We start from the raw sequence: 11568 nt of genomic DNA, 5'->3' as shown, positions 1-11568 counted from the left end.
GGAAAAACACCTTTGGAATAGAATGGATAGGATTAAAATGAAATGGTATAAATACAGATGTAACAGGAGAATAGAGGAGAGAACCTGGCTAGAACCTGGCTAGGCTGCTGATCAACTGAACGCTGTCTCCGTGTCATTCCTTCTTCACCGACTCCGTCCACACCTTTGGGAACCCCTGGACCTGCTGGGGCTGGACCCCGACAAACAGCGGCGGGAGAAGAGATTGAATTTAGTTGATTTTCTGTGGTTGTTGGTTGTTCGCTAGTCTCACGGTGATGGAAGCTGCACATTTTTTCGAAGGGACTGAGAAGCTACTGGGGGTTTGGTTCTCCAAGCAGCAAGCCGACACGAGTCAAGGATCTGGGGATCTTCGCACCATCCCAAGATCCAAGTGGAACATACTTTTGAAGGATGTGCAATGTTCAATCATAAGTATGACAAAAACTGATAAGCAGGAAGCTTATGTACTCAGTGAGAGTAGCACATACCAAAAGGTCGCCAGTTTGATTCCTGGTCGGAGCATGAGTAGGTTTACAGTTGTGAGTTACTCTGAAACACAGTTTATCCTTATATTGTTATTTATTGTATTGTTTTCCATATGAACAACTGTAAAACTACTTTTGTCCCATCCTATATATTATATTTTGTTCTTTTCTCTCGCTGATCTCTCTTATCTTATATAATAAAAGCCTAATATGTAAATTGTCCCCTCGGGCAGTCGTTCGACTGGGAGTTCGACCAGGACCCCCAGAGTTTGACTGCTCACTAAGACGTGCGCTGACCACCAAGGGGCAGCATGGAGCATGGTGGGTGTTGGTGATGCTGCCCTGGCAGCAGGCGGCAGTGGAGGCACTGCCGGTCCTGATAGGTCTTGATGAGAGCGGGACCACGACTCAATGGTGGAGCAGGTGAGTGGGTGGCGCCAGGCCAAGGCGGGTGCGAGCGGGGGCCCAGATGCTGCCCAGGGATCAGAGGTCAGCTGGGACCTGCCGTTCCATGCCAGATGCTCACACTTTGATCATGGGCCAGGCATAGGAACTGCACCCATGCACAAATTTTGTGCACCGGGCCTCTAGTTTGATTATAAAACCAGTTAAAAAAACCGTGAGGGTAGAAAAGTTTCTTCTTCCTCCAAAAGCACATTCAAGTGTCTGATACATTATCATTATCTATATTCACCATGTTGTGCATGACAGCTCCAGAACTTCTTTATCTACTAGTTGCAGATTTGCACCCTTTAATGACATCCCCACCCAATCTGCTGTCATGTTCCCCTAAAAGTAATGCTTGGTTTCCTCTGGCTGCTTTCAAATTCTTTTTATTGTCTTTCGTTTTTAAAAGTTTAATTATGATATATCTTGTCATGAATTTCTTTGGGTATATCCTGTTTAGATTCCCTCAGCTTTTTGAATCTGTAGGTTTGTGTCTTTTGCCAAATGTGGGATATTTCATTAATTATTTATTCTATCAAACAACAAAAAAATCTAACTTTCATAGCTTAAAGTCTTTTTAAAGGTAAAAGTTGATTAGGCCATTGGAAAGAAAGAAAGAAAGAAAGAAAGAAAGAAAGAAAGAAAGAAAGAAAGAAAGAAAGAAAGAAAGAAAGAAAGAAAGAAAGAAAGAAAGAAAGAAAAGAAAGAAAGAAAGGAAGGAAGGAAGGAAGAAAATAAAAAGGAACCAGTCTCGGGGCATGGAGTTGAAACCACCAGGAAGCAGCATGACTAGGTACAATAGACATGTCCTTTGTCCCTGAGTTTTGCAACTGCTTTCAGACACCAAGCAGGGGAGAGAAAGATGTAAGCCATTCTGAAAGGACTTACATCAGCTACACACAAAGGGGATGAGGAGGGCGAAGCGGGGCTAATTCTGGGATGGAAGCAGCAGAGTCCGCGAAGCTCCTGTGTAAATAAGAAGTGGAGGCTCCTGGGGTTCCCTGACCCTGGCTCTTCTCTCTTTTTAGATAATCTCTGAAATAGCCACCACGTTTAAACAGTCTTTGGTTGGTTTTGCACTGCAGTTGTTAACTATTAACCCTTTTTTGTCTCTTCCTTCCATTCTCTGGCCTGCTGTAATTTTTTAGGACATCAGAATTTTCTCTTTGTCAATTCACCTAATTGAACTCACTGTCTCTCTCTTATCCTTCTGGACTTCTATGATATGAGTTTTTGTTATGGTCTCTTAGGTCTATAAATCTCTGTTCAATATTTTCAGTCAATTTTCTCTCTGTTCAGATTGGGTAATTACTGCTGATCTTTTTTTTTAATTTATTGATTTTAGAGAGAAAGAAGGGAGAGAAAGAAACAATTTGTTGTTCTACTTATTTGTGCATTCATTGATTGATTCTTGTGTATGCCCTCACCAGGGATCGAACCTAAAACCTTGCCATATCAGAGCAATGCTCCAACCAACTGAGCTACCCGGCCAGGGTGATCTCTCTTTAATTTACTCATTCTATCACCTGTCATCTCTACTGTACATACAATGTGTTTTTTTTAAATTTCTTTTATTGTATTTTCAGTTCTATAATTTCCATCTGGTTAAAAAAATAATTTCTATTTTATTGCTGAGATTTTCCTCATTTTTCATTTGTTCCAAGATGATTTGTAGAATTTGCAATTAATCGTTGGAACATTTTTATGAAGGCTGCTTTAAAATCCGTCAGATAATTTTTTTTAAAATATATTTTATTGATTTTTTACAGAGAGGAAGGGAGAGAGATAGAGAGTTAGAAACATCGATGAGAGAGAGACATCGATCAGCTGCCTCCTGCACACCCCCCGACCGGGAATGTACCCGCAACCCAAGTACATGCCCTTGACCGGAATCGAACCTGGGACCTTTCAGTCCACAAGCCGACGCTCTATCCACTGAGCCAAACCGGTTTCAGCCCGTCAGATAATTTTAACATCTTAGTCACCTTAGTGTTGGCGTCAGTTAATTGGCTTTTCTCATTCAAGTTGTGAATTTTTCTAGGTTCTTGGAATAATGGATAATTTTCTATTGTATCCTAGGCATTTGTCTATGATTTTAGAAGACTCTGGGTCCTACTCAAATCTTTTCTTTCAGTAGTCAGTCACCCTGTTGGGGTTTAGCACGCAGGTTCTGGCCTGGGTTTTATGCTGTGATCCCAATAACAATTTAATTTTCAGAGCCTTTGTAGTTTTATTTCCAGATTCTTGTTCTAAATGGTGCCTCTGAGGTTCCCATTGTCTTTGCTAGTGTTGCCTTTCTATAAGGCAGGCCTTCAGTGCTTCTCCGTGGTAGAGGGATGTGAGGGACGCCCCTGCCCGGTGCCTTCTGGTTACCCAGGTGTCCCTGCGCAGGGAAGGGGAATCTTAGGCCTGTCAGATCAAAGCAGGCATGCTGGGTCAGGATGCTTGTGGTTAGGCTTGCCTGGCTCAGTGCCAATCTGGCTATCATTTTTGATCCTTCCTGCCAGTTTTACCCACCAGCCTCACACCTCCAGGTGGGAGAAAGGAACCTTAGGTCTTTGGGATGAAGGGACCAAAGTTTTGCCACCCTGAAGTTGCTGCTTTGGGGTATTGACTTTAAGCTGTTCATTAAGAAACAAGACTGGAACCTTTGACCCTCCCCCCTTTCCTGCTCAAGAGATTCAGACAAAGAAACCTGCTTTGGGAAGGAACATTGGCTTAATCACCTTAAGAATCTCCACAGTAGTGTTGCAGAAGACCAAAGAAATACCAAGCATGCTTCCTAGAAAAAGGGAGGGACCGGTTTAACACTAGTGGACTCTGGGAATCATTTCCAAATCAGAGTGAAAAAACACACAGAGGGCCTCACTTTTTATAAGCTTCTGGGGTCTTTGTTTTGCAGATATGGTTCTGCCTCCTTTCCTGGGCTTACAGGAAGGCGCCCAAGTGTTGGGGGTCCCCAGGCCATATCCGATGATCTATCCTGGGGCCAGCGATAATGACCTTCTCCCCCGCTCCCTGGGGCAGTGCATTGTTCACAGTTTTTATGGCCTGACACACCTTGCAAGACCAGTTTCCTCCTCAGTAGCATTAGTTGGGAAAAGTCCAAGTCTCTTAGCTAGCTAACCCCTGTCCCATAGTTTCTGCGTTGCCTAGAAAGCATTTTAGTGCCCTGTATGTTCTTCCTCAACTACCTGTAACTCACCCACTCTCACTTCTGAGATCCAAGACCCCATCTCCTCCTTTTCTCCTCTGTCTAAAAATGTTGTATAAAGTATTAAAAAAAATAAAAATGTCATATATACCAATGTTGCCTCACTGTCTGGAGTTTTAACATTTATGTGAATTTCCCATGTGCTTGTATTAAAACTTTTATTTTCTCCTGTTCATTTGTCTCTGTTCATTTGGTTATTGACCCTGCTAGAAGAATTTACTAGTAGAAGGTGAGAGAGAAAGTATTTATTTATTTATTTATTTATTTGGGTAAAAGAAGCTTTCCAGGCCTGGGCTCTTGCTGTGGCTGCATCCCTCCTGCCAGGTCCACCTGCCTGCCCCTGGGGTGCTGACTGGGGAGGGGAGTCTCAGGCCCAGTGGAGAAAGAGAGTTCTTCTCATGGCCCCTTATTGTAAGGGAACCCCCAATCCACCCCGCTGTGGAATGAGCCTTGCCTTATGTTGTCAGAGGGGCTTCCATTTGATCCAGGGAAGGACGGAGCCTGCTTGAATTGTCTTGTGTTGCTAGGTGGGGCACCGGGAAATGCTGGGCCAGGCCTGAATCCTCATCTTCTTCTTCTTCTTCTTCTTCTTTTTAAATATAATTATTGATTTCAAAGAGGAAGGAAGAGGGAGGGAGAAGTAGAAACATCAATGATGAGAGAGAATCATTGATCAGCTGCCTCCTGCACATCCCTACTGGGGATCGAGCCCGCAACCCAGGTATGTGCTCTTGGCCGGAATCGAACCTGGGACCCTTCAGTCCGCAGGCCGACGCTCTATCCACTGAGCCAAACTGGGCCTGAATCCTCATCTTCTATTGGGTGTGCAGTTGCGTTGTTCCTACAATCCTGGCACCCTAAACGAGCTCACCTTCTTCTTACCACCTTTCACAGTTTTCTTTTGTCTCATGTTTTATTTCCAGGGTTGACTGTTGTGCTTAGCAGGCTGGGGCAGGGAGAAATGGGTCTATGCTATCTTGTTTGGACTGGAAACCTCTATCTTTAAACTACTATAGGGGGACAGAATTTTCCACCCCAAAATATGTCTGTTTGGCATAAGTATTATTTTCGGGTGGTAGTTTTTAAGAAAAAGCATAAGTGGGAGAAGCTCAGAGAACCAAGGAGAAGTTATCCATTGTATGGAGATATTTACATTTGTAAAGGAAATCTCCATTTGTAAGGGTGTCTCCCTAGCAGGTGGGGGGTGACTGAATCTTTAGAAACCCCTATCACTGGAGAAGTCAACCACTAAAATCTGCATAATGGCCTTACCCTTGTTTACTGTGCTGTTCCCCATAGCCTCCATAACTGACACCCCCACCCCAGGATCTTTTGTTTTCAGCTGAAGATGAATATTTAAGGTAATGGTTTCAACCATTTTGGAGAGTTCCTGCTTTCTTGAGTCTCTTCCTCGTACACAGGAGGTATACACGTGACAAGGAGGGAATTCTGACGTCCTAAACAAAATTGCAGCATGGCAGCGGGTGGAGGGAGAGACTAAAAGGGGTTAATCAGTGAACAACTGCAGTGCAAAAGCAACAAAAGACGGCTTAAACTCTGTGGCTATTTCAGAGATTATCTAAAAAACAAGAGCCAGGGTCAGGGAACCCCAGGAGCCTCCGCTTCTCATTTACACAGGAGCTTCGCGGACTCCGCTGCTTCCATCCCAGAACTAGCCCCGCTTCGCCCTCCTCATCCCCTTTGTGTGTAGCTGATAGAAGTCCTTTCGGAATGGCTTCCATCTTTCTGACCCCTGCTTGGGGTCTGAAAGCACTCGCAAAACTCTGGGACAAAGGGCACTTCTGTCTTTCCTACCTAGGCATGCTCGTTTAGACTCTGTGCCCTGAGACTGGTCTTTTTTTTTTTTTTTTTCTAGTGTGGACAAAAAGGGGCTAATGCCAACCTGACAAGCTCAGGGGAGGCCTTGCAAACTCAGAGACCTAAAGTAACCACAAAGGATGGTCTAACATGAAAACTTTTTAAGTACAAGCAGTTTATGGCAGGTAGTCAAGTCCCAGGCTAGATTCTTCCGTGACAAAAGTCAATCTTTACCTTAACTTAGCCGGTCTGTTGTCTTTTGCATCTATGATAACATGCCTTTGGAATGTCAAGGCAACTTACCTTTTTCCGGACCCCTCCTGAAGACAACTACACCAGAGCAGAGACCAGACATCCTCTCATTGTTATAGTGTTAATTGTTGACTATTAACTGTACCCAACTACGTAAAAGATGTATAGTTTATGATTTTACTTTTTACCCAATCCCAGAGGATTCCACACCCTCCCCTGCCCTTAACTCCCTGTTTACTTTCTCCCATTTCCCTGATTTATATACCCACTTGCGCCTTCTCTTTCGATTGTAATGTTAACGTAAAAACCATTGAAACCTGTAAAGAATTTTTGTGAGTTTATTTGAGCCAAACTGTCGACATATGCGGGGAAGCAGAACCTCAACGAATTGAGATAATGCTTGGGAGAATGGCGGGGTTACAATTGTATTTATACATTTCAATCAAAGGAGGAACATAGGTGAGTTACATGAAATTCATTGGTGATAGATTAAGGAGGAGGGATATTAGGGGGATGCAGGAACAATTAACATGATAATGAAGGCATTTGTGGTCTCTGTCCTAGACCCAGCACACCTGGCTGTGCCCCAGGGGCTCCAGGGAAAGGGAAATCACAAGTTACCCAGACATCCCAAGGACATGTTATCATAGATGCGAAAAGACAGATAGGCTCAGTTACGATAAAGGTTGACCTTGTCAGTGAAGATATTGGCCTAGGGACGTAACTGCCCACCATAACTGCTTTAGTTAAAGTTCAATTTCAGCCCGAACTGGTTTGGCTCAGTGGATAGAGCATCAGCCTGCGGACTCAAGAGTCCCAGGTTCGAATCCGGTCAAGGGCATGTACCTTGGTTGCGGGCACGTCTGGGGCACGTCAGTGGGGAGTGTGCAGGGAGTGTGCAGGAGGCAGCTGATCGATGTTTCTAGCTTTCTATCCCTCTCCCTTCCTCTCTGTAAAAAATCAATAAAATATATATTAAAGAAAAATAAAGTTTAATTTCAGACCATCCTTTGTGGTTACTTTAGCTCTCTGAGCCTGCAAAACTGCTATGCAGGCCTCCCCTGAGCTTGTCAGGTCAGCATGTGGCCCCTTTCGTCCACAGTAATGTATAAAATAAGGTGCAAAATTGCCATTTTCTGGAGCATTTTCTCAATCTGTTGAGATTTTGCTTCCGGGCAATTGTTGACAGTTTGGCTCAAATAAACTCACAAAAATTCTTAACAGGTTTGACTGTTACGTTGACACTAGCAATGTCCAAACAAGCCTTTTAAAAATTTTTTTAATAAAGTTTGTGTTTAAAACATATTATTAAACTTTTGTGTTTCTCCTGTTGATCTGTTTTGGGTCAATGTAATTATTAAACCAGCCAAAGATCCTAAAGGGTAGAAGGAAAACCTTTCCAACCCTGCACTATCAATGCCTGTGAGGTCTGACCTCAAACCAAAGCCTCTGTAAACTCTTTCAAGGCCAGTGGTACACTGGTCTGACCTCGCACATAAGCTTCTGTCAACAATTCCCCATCAGTGTCCATCTCTTTTACATCTCCAACCTTGGCCCTATGAACTCTTCTTCCATCCATGCCTCTCTGGCTTACAACCAAATACCATGGCTCTTTCAGCTTCATCCATCAATGACATGTCTAGTACTATGCTCTGTGACATGGCAGACACTGGCCGCATGTGGCTACTGAGCACTTGAAATGAGGCTTGTAAGACTGAGAATTAAATTTTATTTATTTTAACTAATTAAAATTTAAAATAATTCAGTTATTGGAAAACTTCTGAAGTATGTTTGGAACAACTTGTAAATATTAATCTGTTTTCAACTAAATTTTCTGAACTCTAAATACAAATCAAATATTTCTGATGAATATTTAGCATTCCAATTCAGATGTAAGTATAAAATATATATATGATTTCACAGACTTATTAAAACAAAAACAATACCAAACATCTCATTGATAATTTTTTAAAGGCAAGCATATTTTTAAATATATTTTATTTTTTAAAATAATTTTTACTAGAGGCCTGGTGCACAAAGTCATGCACTCAGTGTGTGTGTGGGGGGTCCCCTCAGCCTGATCTGTGCCCTCTTGAGGAGTGGGCCTAAACTGTTAGTCAGACATACTTGCTGCTGCGGAGACAGGAGACTCCCGCCACCACCGCTGCGCTAGCCAGCCAAGAGCCCAGCTTCTGGCTGAATGGTGCTTCCCCTGTGGGAGCACGCTGACCACCAGGGGGCAGCTCCTGCATTGAGCGTCTGCCCCCGGTGGTCAGTGTGTGTCATAGCGACCCGTTGTTCCGCAGTTCAGTCAATTTGCATATCAGCCTTTTATTATATAAGATTGCCCAGCCAGTATGGTTCAGTGGTTGAACGTCGACCTATGAACCAGGAGGTCATGGTTTGATTCACGGTCAGGGCGTGGAGAAAGAAACGTCAGAGAAGAGAGAGAATCACTGATCGCCTGCCTCCTGCACGCCCCTTACTGGGGATTGAACCCGCAACCTGGGCATGTGCCCTTGACCGGAATCAAACCAGGGACCCTTCAGTCTGCAGGCCAACACTCTATCCACTGAGCCAAACCAGCCAGGGCTCATTGATAATTTTTAAAAATTGGTTACATGTTGCCTGACTGGTGAGACTCAGTGGTTGAGGTCACCGTTAGATTCTGGTAAAGACACATGACTGGGCTGCCAGCTCAATCCCCAGTATGGGGCATGGGGGAGGCAGCCAATCAATGATTCGTCATTGATGTTTCTATCTCTTTCCCGTTCTCCCTTCCTCTCTCTAAAATCAATTTTTAAACATTAAAAAATTGATTACTCATTGAAATGACAATGTGTTGGATATGTAGTTTAAATAATGTACGTTAAATTTCATTTGTTTCTTCTTCTTCTTCTTTTTTTTTTTTTAATGCATCATCTGTCCAGAGCCTCCACCTGGGTCGGAAATTGAAGCTGCTGTTCTGCGTCAGTGATTTAGATTCTCCAGGCATGAGTGAGAGAGTTCATTCTTACTCATTTAATTTGGAACAGCAAAGCTACTGTTGCATAGCAACAGGGATGTTCGCACTTCAGTGGCCATGGAGACTGAAACCTGTCTCCCACACAGCCATTGGCCAGCTGCATTATCTAGCCCAAAGCCACCTCAGGCCTCGACCCACCCATTTCAACTTTCTGCACCTCCGCAGCCCATGCCCTGCCCCCTCCTTGCACTGGACAATGGGGACCTCTGCTGATTTACAGAACTGGCAGCCTCATATGAGGGGGGGGAGTGGGGGGGGGAGACCAGAGCCTGAGTCTCACACTCAGCCAGTTGCTAACGATGCCTTCTGTATACAGCCTCTCAGGAGCCACTTTGGATGCTTCATTTTCACAAGGCAGTGAGGTTGCCACCTAGTGACACTTTACCTTAGGCTTACGAGCCTGAAGCAAACTTCTGTAGTCATAGCTAATTATTTGACCATAGCAACTCTGGCTAGACCCTGTCTCTCTCACCCCCCACATAGCAACAGGGGTTTCTCCCTGGTAACAGGCTGCTTCTGCATCCTATTAGCCACCAGAAACCAGATCCCACCTCTCGTATACAGCCATTGGCCAAGTGCACCTTCTATCTACAGCCTTCAGACTTGGTCTAGGGGACAGAGCTCAAATTGCTGTCTTCTATTAACTCTTTTACTACCACTGCTCATCTGGTTGGCTCTTGAATTTGCTCATTTGTTATCTGATTCACCATCAATGGGTCTCTTGACAAATTTAAATCCAGGCCCTTGTTAATATTTCCACCAACTGTTACCCAGCTGGTGTGGCTCAGTGGTTGAGCATCGACCTATGAACTAGGAGGACAGGGGTGGATTCCCAGTTAGGGCACATACCCAGGTTGCAGCTTCCCCGGTAGGGGGTGTGCAGGAGAAAGCGGACCAATGATTCTCTCTCATCATGTTTCTATCTCTCTATCCCTCTCCCTTCCTCTCTAAAGTAAATAAAAATATATTAAGAAACACTTCCACCAACTCTGGACCAATTTTTAACCCTATAAGTATTGCATTAGTCTGACCTCTAATCTAGAGCTCTGATAACTCCCCCACAGTCAATGCTTATCTGGGATGGTTTAGCATTGAGTCTTCAACTATCACTCCATCAATGCCCCTCTGAAGTGGAGCTTGAACCCACGCCTGTTCATTTTTCCAACATCGAGGTATGCTAAGACGGATCTCAAACTCAACCTCTGCGAAACCTTCCAACATTAATGACCTTGAAAAAGTCTGTCTGATAAAGACCACCAGGGTCACATTCATAGTCCTGACAGAAATGGGTTTATTAACTTGCTGCAGCAACCCCATAGGGTAGCCAACTTTTCCCAGTTTGCCCGAAACTTTCCTAATTTTACCAGTGAATATCCCTTGCCCCAGTAAACCCTTAGTCCAGGGCACACAGGGATAATTGGCCACCCAAATTTCACCAAACAAAGGGAAAAATGGGATTACTACAGGGTTTGGGGGAAGAACTGAGTTAGTTAAAATTTATTTATTCATTTTTAATATATTTTTATTGATTTCAGAAAGGGAGAGAGAGAGAGAGAGAGAGAGAATGAATACCCAAAATGGCAGCCAAAGTCTTTCTTTTTCTTTTTTTTTTAATGTAGTCAATTTTATTCTCCTTAAACCACAAAACAGAGTCTTTGGTTGTACAAACATCACTAGTTACAGTCTTGCCAAGAGGTCCTGGCTGGGGAGGGGGCAGTTAGTCAGTGGCCAGAACTCCTGAGGGGTCTCTAAAATGCTAACACCCAGGTTAAAAAGCTTGGGGCAAAGGTGGTGTTGTGCGGGCAGGGCCCTCACCCTAAATCCAGGGAAGGGACCCTGGCCCTCTAGGAGAGCAATGGGCCCAGGCCCAGGCCTCACCCCTGGCCACAGGGGGCGATGGCTGCTGCACAGTGTGATGTCCTTGGGGCCCACAGCGTCTGGTGAGGGCCTTCCCAGAAGCACCATGACACTTCTCTATCCTCCTCCTGTAGGTCAGGGCTGGGAGACGGGTAGCCAAAGTCTTTCATAATCTAATCTCTTAAGAGACAAACCATCACTTCTTATCTTTTTTTTTTAAATTTAAATCTTTATTGTTCAGATTATTACATTTGTTCTTTTTTCCCCCCATAACTCCCCTCCTCCCAGTTCCCGCCCCACCCCCTCCCTCACTCCCCACCCACTGTCCTCATCCATAGGTGCACGATTTTTGTCCAATCTCTTCCCACATCTCCCACACCCCTTTCCCCCCAAGAATAGTCAGTCCATTCCCTTTCTATGTCCCTGATTCTATTTTTCCTGGAAGTTCATACTGTTAATCAGATTCTTTA

This window comes from Myotis davidii, unplaced genomic scaffold (genome assembly GCF_000327345.1).
Source record: "Myotis davidii unplaced genomic scaffold, ASM32734v1 scaffold2786, whole genome shotgun sequence".
NCBI lineage: Eukaryota > Metazoa > Chordata > Mammalia > Chiroptera > Vespertilionidae > Myotis > Myotis davidii.
The sequence above is the reverse complement of the archived record's forward strand: the minus strand, read 5'-3'. Positions refer to the sequence as shown.